Consider the following 6,545-nt stretch of genomic DNA (forward strand, 5'->3'; position numbering starts at 1 on the left):
TTTGAGATATCAAAAAAGTACTCCAGAGTGTTGTTCAGCATGGGGGTGAGTAGAAAATGAAGGCTAATCATGTTTTGGGTGTACTATTCTTTTAATGACGAGTAACTGGGGCCACAGGCCTCCTACTGAAGGGGGGTCAGACATGGCACTCAGGAGCCACAATGCCATGTCTGATTTCTGCTGCTAGCTCAATGGAGCCTCAATTGATCCTGACAACTCAGTGTGTCAATTTGGCAGGAATAGAGAATAAAACGGCAGCTGAAGCATCAACTATCTCTCTCCTGCTTCTACTGCTGTAACCCTTAAAGGTTGATGATGTCACACCAGCTGATGTAAATCATTTTTGATCATTCTGTGTTAACTGTGTTAAACTGTCCATTTTAACTTTTAATTTAAATATAATAGTCTCTTAGCCATTCATTTAATTTAATAAGCCAATAGAAAAAACCTTAGGAAAACCAAATTGAAACGCCAAACTCCAACATATTTATACTGAAATGTTCTTTGGAGCAGATCCCTGCAGACATTTAAATCATTTTTATAAAAAAAACAAAAAATAGTTTATTATTATTAAACGGTCATTAAATATTGCAGTTACTCATTGGCTTTTTTCAGTAAGTTAACATAGATATTAATATCTTAAGGTCTTCTGTAGCTGTCCCTTTTGCATCGATCTGGAGAAGATTTTGACTGAAGACACTCTGTTAGCTTTACACAGTGTTCTGAAGAGCATAATGCTCTTTATTTAGTGAAGAATTCCTGTTTGCAAAATAAATTACAGAGTTCCAAAAAAATAGTTCTTAGACCTTCTTTGTCAACTTGTTGAGTTTTTTTTGTTATTTGCTAAAATGCTGTTAACTTAACAGATAAGTTATGCTTAAACAGATAAACTTCCGGGTGTCCATGAATAATGTAATTATGGTACAAAAATTACTTAATTCTATCCTTAACTCACTAAAGAATGCTAATACACATCTAAATCGCCTCCTAAAACACGAAATGTTTTAGGAGTTTTCAGAGATAATTTTGACTGATTTACATTTTTTCTGTTAAACTGCTTTTCTGACGTCATCATGGGACATGCTCAAAGCAAATATGGTTAAACCATGTTTATCTGTATTTTAGTTATGACTTTCTTTAGATTACACACTATATACAATAATGTTAACATGAAAGGAAAACATAAAACTCAAAAAGACTAGATTTATGTTTAAATCCGAAGCTGAAATATTTAGCGTAGGAAGTAAAAGTAGCGTAGATCCCATTTCTGGTGCAGATCGGGCACAGAAATAATTTAAAAGAATTTATTTTCTCAGGAAATATATTATTAACCTTTAACACATTATATTTTAGTAAGCTTACTATTTCTGGAAAGGGAAAAACTTAATTTAGGTATTTTTTACTAAATAAAATTGAGGGCGACCCGGATGTACTGTATATCTGGATGCCCAAATGAGCTGATGGTTCGGATCGTGCTTCTGGGACGGATCGGGTAATGAAACCCCTGAACGCACTTTTTCAGTGGGGAAATAGCCTTAAACAAGATAATCTGATAGAGGCTGGATAATATCTGAGGCTAATGGGAAGGTTCCTCTTTCAGAAGCACAAGAACCCAAAACATATGGCTAAAGCTGTAGCGTACTGTTATAATCTGCCATTCTGGACTTTTGGGTTCTGTTTAAGTTTTCATTTTTGGTTCTCAGTTATGCTTTATTTTAGTTTATTCTGTGTTGTTGTCTTTAGGTTATTTTTCCATGGCTTCAGTTATCTCCAGGCCCTTCTCTTCTAGTTTTCATCATGGCCATTCTTTATTTTCTAGTCATTGGTCTTATTTTCCTTTTGCTTCATTGAAGTTATTTTCCAGTTTTAGTTAAATCCTTTTTACTCCTTGTTGCCGCTCTCCTTACCCCTTAGCTGCTTCTGTCCACACCTGCTCCCAATTAGCTGACCTTCCCACTCTTTGTTCTCTTTACCATATATACTCCTCCTCTGCAGTTCCTCATTTCTGGATTCTCTTCCTTCCTCATGTATGTTTTTGCCTTGAATCTGATAGTTTTGGATCCTGAGTTCCTTCCCTGGATTTGTGTTTCTGTTACCATCTACCTCTACACTCAAATCTATTAAAAAAAAAATCATTTCTGCCATTTTATTTCTCTGCATTTGGGTCCTTAACAAACGTCCAATAAACTTGACACATACTCATTTAGAGAAAAGCATATTCATGTGCTGTAATGGTTTAGTAAAAGTGACAACTTAACTCCAGCAGGTAATCCGTGGGAATGCATTAGTGTTTACATTTAATATAATTTGCAAAAAAGTAGCATAGATTGGAGTTCCTAGAACATTTTAAGGTATTAAAAAGGATGAAGATTCCTTTCCTTCTATTTCACCATCATGCATTACTTTTTGTTGTTCTAACGCGTATATTTCTTCTAAACCAACAAAATGAGAAAGAGAGTGTAAAGGTTTTTATAAAATGTTGTTAGGTTCTTATTTTCAAATGTCATGCAGACAGCAAATAAGGTAGAAGTGGATAAAGTTTGTATGGTGGCTCATCCAGAATTTCAGCTTGAGACCTTTCTTAGCTGAAGCAATAATTATAATCATCCATTTGCAGAATAGAGCAAAATGATTCATTTTTCTGTTTCCAGTGATTAGATAAGGGAATCCTGAGACAGAGATGTGATGAGAGGTGTTTCCAGCAGCTTTCTGACCTCGACATGCTGACCTCCTCTCTGATAGAAAATATCCCTGCAGAGCTGAACTCCTTTAGAAAAACAGAGTGAGAGTTTTTATTCAGTGGACGAATAGAGGATAAGTCACATTTATACTTTTAAAACATTAGAATGAATCAGAAATAAATCAAGTGAAAGGAAATCGTTTTGGAAAAATAAAAAAGTCAAATTATGATTGGAGTGATGTTGTCAGACCAAGACAAATTTAGTTAAATATAGTCGTCTTTCTTTTAAAAGCAATTGAGTCCTAAAGTGCTTTCCTAGCTTTACATTGAGCGCTCGGTCAGGATGGGGAGCCTGAATCTGTGCTGCGCTACAAGAGAAGGTGAAAAAGGCAGATTAAACCTCAGAATAGCAGCTCAGAGTTCCCTTTAATAGAGCTCGTCTTCCTCCGAGACTAACAGCTCATTACCACAGAGCTGCCCCTCAGGACCCCCCCCCCCCCTTATTGTCACCAGCTTCTAACCCTTTTCTTCAAACCCCACATCTGCATTAACAACTGTTAGCAATATTAAAGTAAACATCCTTCATCCTCCTTTGTTTTATTTCACATTCGTTCCTAATGTAAAATCTACCTTTCAGTCTGCCTTCATCTTTCAGCGTAGGACTCACACACACCTCCTTCGCCTCTGTTCCCCTCTGTCCCCTCGCAGGGCGGCTCTTGTCGACACTTTTCCTGATTTGGAAGGTTTTGATGAGAATTCCCCACCTTAATCTCCTCTGTTTCCTTACTTAACCCTCCCAGGGGCTTGTCAGAGCTGCTCTGACCGGCACACACCCACTGACGCGCTTAAAAATGACTACATCACCATCACTCCCTTGCACACACTTGCTTTAATGTACACTTAATGAGGTCTCTCTTTACTTTTTCCTCTCAGTAAGGAGTCATAATTATCATTCTGGTGCTCGACTTCAGTGTCATATCGAATCATAGGCTAAAAAATCTTTGAGCTGCTGTCAGAACTTTGTCAGACTGGATAATTATCCATGTCAGTAACAGGCAGAAACAAAACATTAAAACACCAAAGAGGTCTTAACCAAATAAATGGTTAATGGAGAAAATAAATTAGAGTTTGTTTTTCTGCTTTGCAACTTAATTCTTCTTCACATATCTGCCGTTGATATAGGTGGTGTCCCAATGAATTAGAAGGTCTGGATACGGCCTCATTAGGCAAGCTTGTGATCAGCTGCATCCCTTAATTTATCATCTCAAACACTCAGTTGGGTAAGAGGTGCAATCATCAGAGAAGCAGCCAAGAGACCCATGCTATCTCTGGGGATCTGCAGAGACCTACACCTCAGGTGGAAAAATAACTTTTAAGAAACACTACAAACATCAGGCTATGATATAAAAGAGAAAAGATGAAAGCTATCTATTGTTGAAATAAAAATGGCCCAATTCCATTCTCAAAGTGTGGTTGTAAAAATAACTGCGAGAAACTGAATAGATTCAATGACATCAAAAGGAAAGTTCTTTACACAGAACTTAAACTAAAAAAGCCAGATGAACAAACCAGTTAAACCTTATCATCTAGCAGTGGCACTGGAGGGTAGAGAAGAGCTAAATAAGGCCAGTTCTGGAATAAAAACCTGTGTAGGGCTGAAAACACTACAGGGAACTACAGGGAGGTTCTCCATCCAGCAGGAGAAAACCATCAGCATCCTTTATTGGATGCTGGATTTTGTGGCAATCCTTCATGATGAGCATGCATGTAGCGACAGTGGACTAAATAACTGGAAGAAACTAAACTTTTACAGATTATATGTTAAAGGTTTTTAAAAAACATCAATCCTCTCTCAGCACTTCATTATTGTTGATCTATATATTTTAATTGAATATATATATATATATTTTTTAAAGATTAAAGAGGTGAGGCATACAGTTGGAGCAGTGGTTAGCGCGTACAGTACAACCCATGTATGGAGGCCTTAGTCTTCAACTGGTCCTTTGCTGCATCTCTCTCCCCCTCTCTTGTACCCCCTTTCCTGTCAGCCTACTGTCAAAATTAAAACAAGCCACTAGTACTACAAAAACAAAAAAAAAAGATTAAAGTTGCCAATTGAAAAATAGGCAGAGAAACCCCATGGGGTGGGAATACTTTGACAAGGTGTTATTCTGTAACCGTATCGACCTCTGTGAAATGAAACCCGTTCATGCATTGCAGTCAAAACACAAATAAATTCTGCAATCCTCTCAGAAAGTGCTGAATCAGGCCTTTGAATGCTATAGCTGCACCACCTGTGTGATGGATAGTGTGTTGAGCCTTTTCTGGCTAAAGGTGTCGTCTTACTCCCTATGGAGATGCTGGACAGAAGAAACTCACCAAAGGAGATGTTGTTGTGACTTCGAGTCAAACTAACTCATTTTGGCTAAATAAAAAAATAGCTTTGTCAGTAAACCAGGACCTGGTTTTCTAGAAAAAAACAACACAACATACTTAACATAGACATTTGTGTAGAATCTGATATTTTTAGACATTGGAAGAAAAGTTCTTAACCCAGGATATTCTTATCTTTAACCATAATCCACCTCAGACCCTCTCATAACCAGCACCCTGCCCCACAAACTACTTTACCCCAGGAAGATGATTTAAAGAAAAATGTCCTCCAGTATTTGCCAGATATACAGGTTTACAGTTATACTGAGGTCTAAAAACAGCCATTTTACAAATGAGTGGAAAAAGAAGGAAGGAAACGGCAGGAAGAAGGCGATAGGAGAAGAAGAGGCGTAATTTAATTTTTCCTGTCCTCCAAATAGCCTCCCTCTTTTCACCAAGAAGCTTTGCTATTGATCTGACATAAGAGCTGTGAGCGCAGATGAGTGCATCCCTCCTCAGGACTGATTCAGCCTGACTGAGCTCCAAATGTCTGCGAGAGTAAATGAAAAATCCCTTTGAGCCTCGTTTGGAGGATTTACAAGACCGATCGTCACATGAATCCCGACAGCTGGAAATGAGATACGACATATGAAGAACATCTGCGGGAGCTCGCTTCACTCTAAAATCACTCGGTTTGTTTTTGTTTGCATAGTTTATAATAACTAAGCACCATAAATTGTTGTGACTATCAAAGTTAAAAGTCTTTTCCTTTGGTCAATTATGGGATTTATACTGCGGGATATGTTTTTATTTTTGCATCTCTCAAACAATAATGTCCAGATAACTTATTTCTACCGATGGAGGTATCACTGTGTGGATATGGCAGGTATATGTATACTGAGGGGAACTGCTGTGGAAGTTATTCACCAAAGACTGAAACTATGGGGCACGGTTTGTAAAGTTAAGCTGTTAAGAATTATGAGCAATATTAATGGTTATTTAGCGTGTTTTAAGAGGAAAATAAGGGGGTTATTTATTTATTTCAAAGTCATTTTTTCTCTACGTCATTAATTCATTTATAAAATCTTTGTTAAACAGATATTAAATTTGGGGCTATGGAGCTAAATAGATATTTAATTTGCAAAATAAATGTTTATTTTGGGGCAAAATATTTACTTTATTTAAAAAACTAAATATTAACCACAGGCGCTTGGTTCCCGGTACTTAGAGATTCCACTACTGTTTGATTGCTGCTTATCCTACAGCTACCACAGTATACATGTCAGATTAAATAATACTACTTATACTTCAGCGATAGTATCTAGGTGCTACTTTATTGTATATCTTATACTATATCCATTGGTTGTGCTGTTCTTTTTACATTTCTTTGCAGGTGATGAAGCAGACTGAAGATGTTTTTATTGGTGCCCTACTTTTTTATCTCCTCTTTCTTTCATCTTTTCTCCTTTTTCCTATTTTTCCTTTCCTGTTC

The sequence above is a fragment of the Cyprinodon variegatus genome, unplaced genomic scaffold (genome assembly GCF_000732505.1).
Source record: "Cyprinodon variegatus isolate N-32 unplaced genomic scaffold, C_variegatus-1.0 Scaffold618, whole genome shotgun sequence".
NCBI lineage: Eukaryota > Metazoa > Chordata > Actinopteri > Cyprinodontiformes > Cyprinodontidae > Cyprinodon > Cyprinodon variegatus.